The sequence below is a fragment of the Leiobunum rupestre genome, chromosome 2 (assembly GCF_980474605.1).
Source record: "Leiobunum rupestre chromosome 2, qqLeiRupe1.1.hap1, whole genome shotgun sequence".
In the NCBI taxonomy this organism is placed as follows: domain Eukaryota; kingdom Metazoa; phylum Arthropoda; class Arachnida; order Opiliones; family Sclerosomatidae; genus Leiobunum; species Leiobunum rupestre.
Genome location: NC_143385.1, coordinates 52956502 through 52969105, shown reverse-complemented (window position 1 = coordinate 52969105; position 12604 = coordinate 52956502). Strand labels below are relative to the sequence as shown.

General features: G+C 33.1%; 1 long non-coding RNA gene across 1 annotated transcript; it reads right to left on the bottom strand.

Moving 5' to 3' along the window:
• Nucleotides 1–593: 593 nt before the first annotated feature.
• On the bottom strand, nucleotides 594–6899 carry LOC149958369 (uncharacterized). The gene is made up of 4 exons (XR_016478634.1): nucleotides 6878–6899; nucleotides 939–968; nucleotides 733–885; nucleotides 594–676 (listed from the first exon to the last, which is right to left on the bottom strand). It is a non-coding gene; the product is annotated as an uncharacterized LOC149958369 (long non-coding RNA).
• Nucleotides 6900–12604: the final 5705 nt, after the last annotated feature.

The window sequence follows — 12604 nt, the reverse complement described above, 5'->3', positions numbered from 1 at the left end:
GGGCGCGTATCACGCGCGCGTGACCTGAATAATTAATTAGATTAACAGGTGTTAATTAATGACCTGTCAATCAAGTAGGTAAGCAAGTGTTTCAAAAAGGGTGAATATTAATGAGCGTGGTATTTGCCAAGGTAAAGTTTGTATTGTTTTACCGTTAGGGGTCATTGACATCTTTAGTGGTTGAACTGTTAAAGTTTTGGCGTGAATTTAACATGTGTGTAAGGATCAACAAGTAGTTACACTTGTTTATTATATGTTTGAATATTAATTTTTGGCGGGAAAGTGTAAGCGTCGATCAACAAGTGGTGAAACTCTTTAGGTTTATTAATGTACACTTATGTTTGACATGAATATTAATATATGGCTAAAGTTTGTACCTTTATAATTAAACGTTAGGGGTAATTGACCTGGTAGCGATATGGTTAACAAATCATAAGCCTCGATTAACAAGTTAAGGTTTATTAGGAATGGTACGTTTTAACCAATCTGCATGAAAATGGTTTATATGATACAACTAACGTGCGTTAAGCTTAAGAAAGAGACAAAAATAAATATAAACAGTTTATTTTAAATTAAAATTTTAAGGGCGCCACCTAAAATTACATAAATTAGTTTCTAATATAATAAAACATGTTGAATATTTATCACCCTTCCACGATGATTTTGATACCCGGCGCTAGAAAAAATGCATATTATAATTTCATACGTATTAAAATATATTTAACGAATTACCTTTCCTCAAGTCCAGCACTCGCATCTCCGCCGACAATGACGGGTTTATCAATATCTCCCGATATGGAATTGTGGGAGAGGCCGAGGGCGTTGGGGAGTTCCCGGGTGTTGGTGGGTCTGAAGGCGTGGAGGGTGGTGGCAACGTGTCGGATCCTATTGTTAGATTTTTTTTTATAAAAGTATAGTACAAAATAGAAAATAATTACTTCGAACTGGTCCTAGGTCCACGTTTTCTCCTATAATTTAACAATTATCAATTACTTGTTACAGTATATTATCAAAAGTACATTACTTCCGCGTCCTCTCCCCTTCACTACTTTAATAAATTCTGCCGTAGTGTTGGAGGCCCTAAAAGTAGAGAAGGACTAAAACTTAACCATTTTTTCCGAGATGGCCGCCATTACACCCCCCCCAAAACACCCCCAAAATATTTTCCAAAAACAAAATTTTTGTCCTGGGAAAAATCGAAAAACATATTTTTGTTTTCAATTTCACCTTGAAGATGATCTTTGACCTCGACGCTGTCTACCACCCCTAAGCCTCGGTCTATCACCCCAACAAGTTGGGACACGATCGGACAAGGTCGAACCGAGATATCGGCGGTAATATGTAACACCCCCGATTACGTCAACTTATTTACTTTTGGTGTCACTTTTTTCGTTTTTTAGCGGTTTAAAATGCTAATTAGTTATTTGCGAGATGGGGAAACGAATTCGCGACCTTCGTTTTATATCCTTGGCGGTTTTGGCCCCACCCAAAATACTTTAAACAACTAATAAACGTGTCTAAACTTGCGATAATAACTATTTCTATAAATAAAAATTGTTTTTACATTTAAAAGTCAAAGGATATGTGTAAGCGTAAGACGTCTCAAAAATCGAGCTCTTTAAAGGTTAAAAAAATGAAGTTATTTATGGGGAAACCAGAAATTAAATGCAAATCGCATCCTTGTTATTATAATGAGCCATGTCGCAAACACGCTTTTAATTTCTTTGATAATTTAAACTTTAGTGTTAAATGCTGGATTTGTCAAGAACAATATCTTGACAAGACAATTTTTAAGCAACACTTAATGGATCACTTATCGAGTAGTTATAAAAATCAAATTCGTATTGATGTTTGCGATTGTCTTCATTCAAAGAAACCAGAATATACAACCAAAGAAGAAATATTAGACGACCAAATTATTGATTATTTGAACGAGTTTAACGTAAAACATCAAGAATGGCTCGACGAGTTTGTTAATGGTAATGGAACTCCAAAGAAAATTCATCGTAAAAAAAACAACTGGTATTAAGAGTGAAGAAACTTTAAATTCATCAATGAAATCAAATGTTGTATTTCCACCGGACTTTGTCATGCCATCTGATGAGCAGATGGAAGCTATTATTTTTTTTCAAGAATATTGTAAAAATAATCAAATTTTAACTCTTAATCAAGTTGAAACGCCCATCGAGGTTTTAGAAAATCTTGAACAAACTTGTCAAATGATTGAAAATATGTGATTAATATGTTTTCTAATAAATATATTGTGCTTATTTTTTTCCTACGTAAAAATAGATAATTTAACTCTTTCGTGTTAAGGTTTAGCGTGGCAGATCGGTAGCGTTGCAGGACGTTATTCAAACAGTCTCAAGTTCAACTCCCAATCCTTTCGATCTATCACGCTAAATCTTTTATTAATATAAAACGAGATGTCGCCCAACTAAAACTGTCATTATAAAGATGTCAAGTTTCGTAGTATTTCTACCTTCGAACGCATCACCCGATATTTACCCGGAAAATACGCCTTCTAACTTTAAAGTACAGTTATCAAAACCTTTAAATTTTAACAATGAAAAATGGGCTTGCTCATTAGCAGAAATAATTCTTCCTGAAACTTATTCGAATATAACAAATGAGTATTCGCATTTCCAAGTAGGGCACGTGTCAGATGTTATTTCACCCGAAGAAAATCAATGGGATTATATTAAAATTGAAATTCCACCCAAACGTTACGAGGGTGATCTAGACAGAAATAAGAATAATATTCCAACATATCTTCAAAATAATATACTCAACGAGTTTGCTAAAACTATTGAGGCCAATCAAACACTTAAAGGAAAAATACAAATAAATACGGTAAAAGCAGATGAAAACGAAGACAGTTCAAAATTAAAAATAGTTACAAAAAGATGTGCAAGTAAGAATACCTCAAGCATCGCCCCTAGCGTCTGTTCTGGAATTTCGAGAAAATGATTTTGTCGAGAGTGATTATCTTTCTAATTATCCACTCTCGAATCACGCCAAAACTATTTCTTTAACTTACGCAACAAATTTTATCGAAGTACGAATTAAAAAAGCGTTAGTTGTGAATAAATATCAACAAAAATATTTACCACGACAAATTCCCGTGGAAGAAATACAATCACAACCCAGGAGGAAAAAAACAGAAAATTAACAAGAAACCGAAACTAAAAGTGAAACAAGAAGAAAAACCAAAACTTGAACCAAAAACAAATTTAGAAGAAAAGTCAAATTTGAAACCAGAAGAAAATCTAAACAACATTTTACCAACAGAACCTTTAATTCCAAATATTAATGGAGACGTCAACCAACCAGAAGTTTTAAATCCTTCAGAAGAAAATAATTTACCAAGTTCTCTCCCAATACCAGTTAATCTACCATCTCAGCCTGTTATTAAACAAATACAATGGAATAATTACGCAATTGTGTTTGAGGCGGGCAGATATGAGGGAGAAAAACAATATAATAATAAAATTCAACCGTTCACATTACACTTAATTATACGCGATTTATTAGAACGATGTAAACCAAGACAGTTTGATGGATTAAAAACCGCGATATCGTCAGATGATGAAGATAATTTATATTTTAATTTAGAAATACCGGTAGGGATGGAAATTAAATTTCAAAATCCATTAGCAGATCTTTTTAAAATTCCACCAGACACTTATTTTACGGGTATTCAAAAATTTGGCCCGTTAAATAATTTAAATAATATTACTTTTAATTCGCGTAACAATTTTATCGACATACGTATTGAGACTACAAAAATACCGCAATTTGAGCAGGAAGATTGGGCTTTCTACTCTGTATCAATTATCCAACCTTTTTTATTTGAAGGTCAGAGAGATGATTTTGGAAATATTATCCCATTATCTTTGCATAGGCAATTAAAAAACGAGATTCAACAAGCTACAAACTACCCCCCTTTGAATCGGTACGAAATTAGTTACGCAATCGAAGAAATAAATCGAGGCCATTACTTAAGAATTTCATTCCCTAGAGATCTACAGATGGCCTTCACCGGGAGGTTAGCAAATATTTTTAATATAAACGCGCCAGAATTTCAAAATGGGGTAATTAGCAGTCAAAATCCTTTAAAAGTGTATGAGGAAAAATTTATGTCAGATGAGGAATCGGTAATAGATTTTAGGTATAATAAAAATTTTCCAATTGAAGCCCCTAACTGGGAAAATGACAGTTATACGTTTGAACGTAATTATTACGAATCTGATAAGGATTTAAGTGGGAATTTTATACCGTTATCTCTTCATTTCAAAATTTTAAATGAACTTCAAAGATATTTTGATTCGCATATCTCACTTAAGGTTGGATTTTTTATTTTCAAAGAAAATGGAAATTATTATTTTCAAATTGAGTTAATGAGTGGGTTGGAAATTAAAATATTCGGTCCTCTAGCAGACCTTTTACAAATTGAGTACAAAGTAGATTATATCTCCTCAGTTTATAAAAGCAAAGCATTAGACCCACTTCAAATTAGATTAGAATTAGATAATACGGTTAATTTTATAATTTTTCGAAACGATTTAAACAGAGTTGAGAATAGTCGACGACAAAAACGTGATATTGATTTCAACAATTACGAACATGGTAAAAATAATAAACTAAATGTTGTAGACAAATTCCATGGAAAGATATTATCATCATTATGTACAAACAGGACGCGGATATAACGTCTTTCGAGGAAGCCAATATCAAACGGGTCGTGGATTCGTAACACCTCTTTTTCGACCCGTAGCTAAATCACTCGGTATTCAAGGGTTGGTTATGGAGAAGAGAATTATGGATGATGTTGTTGCCGGTCAAAATTTTAAGGAGTCTTTAAAAAAAATAGTAAAATTGCCGGAACAAATCTTTTAAATAGTCTCGGTGATTCCATATTAAATACACAGAAAGGCTCTGGAGTTCGGAGAGTAAAGAAGCGCAAATCAAAATTACGCAATAATCAAAGAAAACGCAAGAGAACAAAAACCGATTTTCTTGACTAAAGCATTATGCCTCAATTTGAATCTATGTGTTCGGAGTTAGAGCTTTTTAACGAACCCCTGATTAATGGCAATATTGAGGGGAATAAATTTGTAGATTATTTCCCTATAGCTCCCTTGTCTAATGCTACACAGATTGATTTTTCTATCCCCGGGGGAGATTATTATATTGACATGTCAAACTTGATGCTTAAAATTCGAATTCGTGTTAAAAAAGAACAAAACGGGATTTTAATAAATATTCCTGCAGCCGAAAAAAAAGTATCCCTATGTAACCTTCCATTGCATTCTATTTTTAGCCAAATAGACGTGTTTATGAATGAGACTTTAGTACAATCTAGCAACAACTGCTACCCATACTTAGCATATTTAGCAACAGTTTTAAATTTTGATAAGGGAGCCAAACAATCTTACAAAACCGCCGAGGGCTATTACGAAGACGGGTTTTGCGACCCAACGCTAGCGTTTGACGATGTTAATAAGGATATAAAAAATAATGGAATTTTAAAAAGAAGTAAAGATATTGCGGAATCGAAAGTTTGTGAATATATGGGTAGACTTCATGTAGACTCTTGTAAAATAGACAAATTTCTTTTAAACAAAGTTAATTTAAGAATTCGACACTTGAAAAATTCCGATGCATTTATAATTATTTCCCATGAAGATGTTAATAAGAAATTTAAATTGATTATCGAAGATGCGGTTCTTACGGCTAAGCATATTCTCGTTAATCCAGATCTACAGCTGGCACATAATGTGATACTGCAGAAACAGAGAGCTTTGTACGATCTAACACAAACTGTTGTTAAAACTCTGACAATCAGCAGGCGCGAGCGATTTCGTGAAGTCAAATATTTTTTTAGGTAAAATTCCAAATCGGGTAATAATAGGAATGGTAAACAATTCTACTTACAATGGGTCTAGTCGAGAAAATCCCTTTCAATTTAACCATAATAATCTCTCGTTCTTACAACTTTCATCAGATGACCAGAATATACCAGAAACTGCTCTAACTCCAGATTTTAATAAAATCTCTACACTAGGTCATATTATTCACTATTCTCGGCAATGGATTTAATTGGAAATAACTCTGGTAATCGTATTGATTACGAAAATTATAAAAACGGTAATACATTATTCGCGTTTGATTTAACTTACGATTCCTCGGCAAACTCTAACAATCTCTCAATTCAACGAAATGGTAGTTTACGGATGGTAATGAAGTTTTCTTCCCCCTTAACTAATATTCAAAACATAATTATTATTGGAGAATACGAAAACCGATTTGTCATTAACCAAGAGCGTCAAGTTACGTATATTACGGAATAAAATCAATCAACGAGGGCAAAGATTGATTAGTTGCTTCGCGAAATCGTAGTTGTAAAGATGTCTCGAACTCACAGTCTCTCACCTAAACAAGAAGTATCGGTGGTAGGTTATGTTAATCCATCCATCAAAATTTACCGACTAGACACTTGCGCCGAATTTGAACTGAATTTGGAAGCCTGGCAATCTCTATTCACATTCGAAAAGGAAATAACTGATTTTTTTGAAGACCAAGTTGCTAGTTTTAACACCTGGCTTCCTCTTGAAGGTTCAAAGATAAAAATCGACTGTTTCAAGGGACAAAAGGAAAAACTCGTGGATGTACGCGCTTGTGCCAGAAGAAAAAATCATCTATATCATCTTTTTTATTCAACAAATTATGGTTTTACTCTCAACCAAGCAGGGTGGAAAAGATTGAAGCATTGTAAACATACAATCGATCAGGAGATTAATTTAATTTTGTCGGCAAAAAATATTATGCGTGACATAATTGTACATGAGCTCAGGGATAAAATGCTTGAAATTACCGAAAATTGTGAGAATCCACATTGTAAATCTTGGATTACTCACGATGTCTCTTGTAACGGATTTAGCACAAATTTTGAAGACCGAGTGGGAAATATGATATTAATAGCTATCCCCCAATTAAACTACGATCATATTGTTGTTAGATTCCAAAAGGAATTTGGTCTTGACCCCTTAATAGTAGAAAGTCAATTATATTTTGATATTGTTCAAAATGTGTCAAACTTAAAATGTGATTTAATTTATTAAAATAAAAACTTTTACTATAATCTGTTTTTATTATTTCTATTCATACATTTAAAGATGGTGTTGTCAAAAACAGACAAACAATTAAGTAAAGTTTATTACGATGTTGAAAGCCCATACAGTTATTCTGACAGTGTTACTTTAAGAAAAAAATTTCCCAAAATTTCGGAAAAAGAAATTAAAAATTTTCTCAGCAAACAACCAACTTACACACAACACAGAGCTAGGAGGTTAAATTTTAAACGTAACAAATTATACGTAACAACGATTGATGAGACATTTATGGCCGATTTATTAGACCTCCCTATTTTACAAACTTTTAATAAAAATTACCGTTATACGTTATTAGTTCAGGATATCTTAAGCAAATTAGTTTTTATTCTGCCAATTAAAAATAAAACCTCGAGCGAGATTGTGAAGGCTTTTAGAGATATTTTCAAAAAACGGTTACCCCTTAATTTATGTACCGACGCAGGGCCAGAATTTCGAAACGCCCCATTTCGCGCTCTCTTAAAGCGTTATAACATCCACCATTACCTCACATACTCTGAGAAAAAGGCTTCTATGGTTGAGAGACTCGTTCGCACGGTAAAATCTAAAATTTTTAAAATAATTACCAAGACCGGCGATTTACAGTATCTTAATAAACTACCATTAATTGCAAAATCTTATAACGCTCGAAAACATTTTACAACGGGAATCGCCCCTAAAGATGTCAATAAAAACAATGAATCGGCAATTTGGGAAAAAAAACTATGGCAACCTTAGTATGATTGGGAAGTCAAGTTTAAAAATTGGGGATAAAATTCGATTAGCCGTTGCAAAAGCAACATTTGATAAAGCATATAGAGGAACGTTTACAGCCGAAATATTTGAAATTCATAGAGTAATTACGAGAGATCCCTGTATGTATATTGTGAAAGATTTGACCGGCAATATAATTAAAGGGGCGTTTTACGCTCAAGAATTAGTTAAAATTCAAGTGTAGAGCGCTAAAGTCTTTATTCAACATTTTGTTAACCATGGGTTAAGTACACATTCTCCTGGGTCTCGCGATTGTAATATTTGGCGTAAGTGCAACAATAGTAACATCCGCGATGAAATTTAAAAAAAGAAGTCCCGAATACAGCTTAGATATTGGAGTTTGTGACAAAGCATACGATCTAGGAAGAGACACGTACCTCGTAAAATGTAACGAGACTTTCGACGTGCGACATTTCAAAAAAGAAGACGGGAGTTTGAAGCCATCTATCAGGGGAATCAACTTAACAAAAGATCAATATGAAAAATTATGCATTTTGACAGTGACGTGAAAGATGAACACTAATCAAAACCAATCTATACTTAAGTGTGACCCCCGCTCGAGAGATAAATTTATCGGAGTGTTTCCCGCTAATAGATTACCAAAAGTTCCAATTAAAAAAAAATCATATTGTTTCGTAATCAACACCGATCCTGATACGCTTCCAGGCTCTCATTGGACGGGTGTTTACAAATCGGGCGACACTCTGGACTTTTTTTGTTCTCTAGGAAGATCACATCGTGAATATGGATTTTTGCTAGAGCGATATAGCAAGCGTATTCAATTCAATACTCATAAATTTCAATCAAATAAAAGCCAAAACTGCGGACCTCATGTAATTTATTTTATAACCTCGAGATGTATGGGGATTTCTTACAGTAAAATAATTAACGAATTGTATAATTTCGATTTAAAAAGAAATGATAGTTTAGCGTTGTTGAATATATGTATTCATTTGATAAAAGAGTGGAAACGAAATAAATCGATTTGTTTAAAATAAAAAAATGTTTATTTATTTCACACATAATTATTTTTACACATTTTTATTATTCTTGCCAATGAGAAGGAGGCCGGGTCTGTCTTTTGGGCCTTGGAGATTTTTTAGGGGATGGTAATTTTAATTTTTTTTTGCGGCGATATTGGAATGCCACCAACAGCACCCTCCTCCAAAGATAGCTCTCGATCCCAATCATCTTCCTTGCTTCGATTTAATCGTTTATGCATTCTATCATCAGTAATTGTCTTTTGTTGCTTAAAAATCGGCGTAGATGCTTTCCTTTTCCAAGATTCTACAGTCTTTAAAACTCGGGAATTTCCTAGTTTGTTCGTTTTCTCTCTCGCTGAGATAGTCTTTTATTTTGCGTGTCATAGTATTTAAACGCAGCTCCGCAGCGTCGCCAGCGTTAACTCCCTCGGGCGTTTTGAAGGGTGAATAAATTTGCGAGGTGAACGGGGAATTTAATGGAGCAACAGGTCCGGGTGTTTGAAAGTTTGTAATTTCAACTTTAGGTACCGGTATCGCTTTTCTCATTTCCCGGGCCTCGCTCAGTATTTTTAGAAATTCTCGTAATTTAGAGCGGCTGTTTAAATTAGAAGTTAATATATTTTGCAACTCATTATCTAATAAGTTATAATATGTTTCCTGGGGAGAAACAAGCTGTTTATTTTCTTGAGATATTTGTCCGACACTCGATGCCGGAACTAAAATCATTTTTTTCATTTTATCTTTTATTGAATAAATTGGCAATTAAAGGAACAATAGATCCTAATAAAGCCGGTATGAAGAATCCCGTACCTTTCTGAATTATTAGAGCACGCTTCTTTTTTTGCGAAATTTCGGACTGGCTAAAAACCGTATTGCTTTTTTATATTTAGATAATTGTTTTTTTTTGGCTTTAGATAATATAATTCCACCCCCTTTCAAGTTTTTGCAAACGGTCTGTAAGGCTTTTAATTGCGTTGGAGAACTGTTAACTAATAAATTTTTACGTATCCCTCCTTTAGATTTATACAATAAATTTAAATATGGATAGTGTGTTTTAAACCTGTCAGAGGGATTTGCAATAGGAGTCGTTTTTACGTACTGTCTTTTTTGGTGTCATTTTCTTTAATGAAGTTGCTAATAATATAGTAAATTATTTATTATTGGAAAAAACTACCATTTGTGGTCCGTTTTGATTAAATGTGTACGATCTTAATCGTAAGCTATCTGGAGTGGTGACAGATGTGTCTATAAATAGGGAATTGTAAGGTTCTCTAGTAGCCATATCGTAGGCCATTTTAATTATTTTTGTATTATTTGGAGATATTTGATTGGCCAGATATTGGATTTGACTTAGATCTCGAGGAGATTTAAACAGATTTAGATATGACATATTAAGAGAGATTAAACGAGATTGTTTGCCTCGGGGAAATAGGGTTTGTGAGATTAATACGACTGAAATTTCATAATGATGACTATCGACAGTAACCAATTTAGCAATTTGATCATTTTTGTAAAGTTCTTCTGCTAAGTCATCAATAATAAGTAAAGAATTTCTATTTGATTCCCAGAACTCGCTGTCCATTGGAGGGAGTCCTTGAATAAACTCTATATCGGTTAAAAACTGAGATAAATCATGGTAACCTGATTGCCAAACCGAATAACAATAAATAATTTTAATAGGAGGTTTATCGATTAATTCATTCCTCCATCTAATTAGTGAGTTCGTCCATGCTGATTTGCCCGACATAGTAGGTCCTGACACCATCATTCGAAACGGTGAAAGAAATTTTATATAAGACATTACTGTTTAAACAAAGACAACATACTACGTATTTTGTTAGTAAATTGAATGATTTATAGAATATATGAAAAAATAAACAAACACATTTTTAAATTTAAAAAATTATTTTATTAAAGAATAATGTTTCTTATCAAAACCATTCCTTCACCAGTTTTATAAACTTCATAATAACATACAAAAATAACATTTTGAATAAAAAATAAATCATAATAGCTCTTTCACCAAAAAAAATATTAATTCCCGTTTTTTAGTAAAAATTCAATTTTGGAAGTTAAAAGTTTAAATCTTAGGTTACTTAAAAATAAAGTATTTACTCGATTTTCGGAAGAGATTTCATTTACGATAACTATGTTGTTAAATGACACCTGTTTTGCAAGTTTTTTTGTTACATGTTTTTTAGATTTATAATTAAAAGATGACAATTTTATTTTACAATTCATCATTTTCACATTCTAAATAGCCGTAGGGGACACTAGAAATATTATCTTTTAGAACACGTTTACAAAAAGTTTTTTTGAAAGTTTTACTTAAGTTGCCAACACGTAAAAGCATTTTGTACTTATCTTTTATTACGTTAAAGGGAATTTTCACCTTAAACTCGGTATTTGGTACAAAAATCATTTGTTTGAAGGCGTCGAAATGTATGATGTCTGAATTTTCCCTGGTAAGAGTTATCCCTTTAAATTTTATAATTGTCTGATTATTTTCAAGTTTAAAACTGTAGCTTTTTGGTCCAGTTGATACGAATTTTGTGATATATGTATTCGGAGTCTCACACGTAAGTTCACCTAAATTACCACCGAGGGGGGGTAGCCACTCGTTTGGTTGATGTGTAAATTTTACTCCATCCGTGTCATAATAAATTACACGCTTTCCCAACTTATTAATTAACTTATGCAGATGAATACGCCCGTAACTGGTGACAAACGAAGCAACAATAACATTACCTTTTGAAAATGTTGGGGCTAGCTCACTTTTTTTTTATAGCTTACCATGGCAACATCGTTGTTGATTAAATGAAAGTCTGTTAATTTATTCGATGTGTCTGCTATAATCTCGGTTAATTGGGAGTAGCGATGGATAATTTTAGTTGATGATTTATCCATTCTTAACGCCATTCTACCATATAACGAATTTTGCGCCAATTTCGCGGAAGTTCTTAAGGATGGGTTATCAACAATTTCCTCAGGCTCTAACCTTACTCCATCAGCTTCGTATATCGCGTCTAAATACTCTTTTTGTTCTTGATATGTTTTAATATTGGGTGGAAATCCTGAATTTTTAACTTTTGCTCTAAAAAAAATGTCAATATATGGTTTGAAAAAATTTGTTGTAATATTGTAATGGTAAACTTCGAAAATTTCTAACAGTTTGTAGTTACACTCTTTTATTGAGTAGTAGATTTCCACCGAAGGTAAAACTACCGTTATAGCTCGTTCGTCAATACTGTGGGTACATTTTTCATCATTATTTATTACACAACTTCCGCATAAAGGATAATAAAGTTTTTTATTAAATCGGTAGGGAAGAACGGGTAAGTAGAGGTCTGTGGGGGGGAGGATTCGACAACTAATTATTCCAAAATAGACGTCTGGTGCATAATCAAAGTTGTGTGTGATAACTTTAACATTTTTACAACCGTATTCCATTTTTTGTAAGCAATACGCATACAGACTACAAAAATCAAAATATCGGATTTGTTCTCCAATTAAGGGTTCTACTTCATGGTACAGCTTAATTGTTTCTACACGCCCTCCAACTAAAGAATCTCTAGGGTTAATTTTAGGAATAATTTTAATTGTACAATTAAAATTATTAATTAATGAGTTTAACTTGCCTTCGTGGGTTGGCAAACAATTTTTCCTTCCGTCTGGTCAATTATCTTTTTCAGCCTG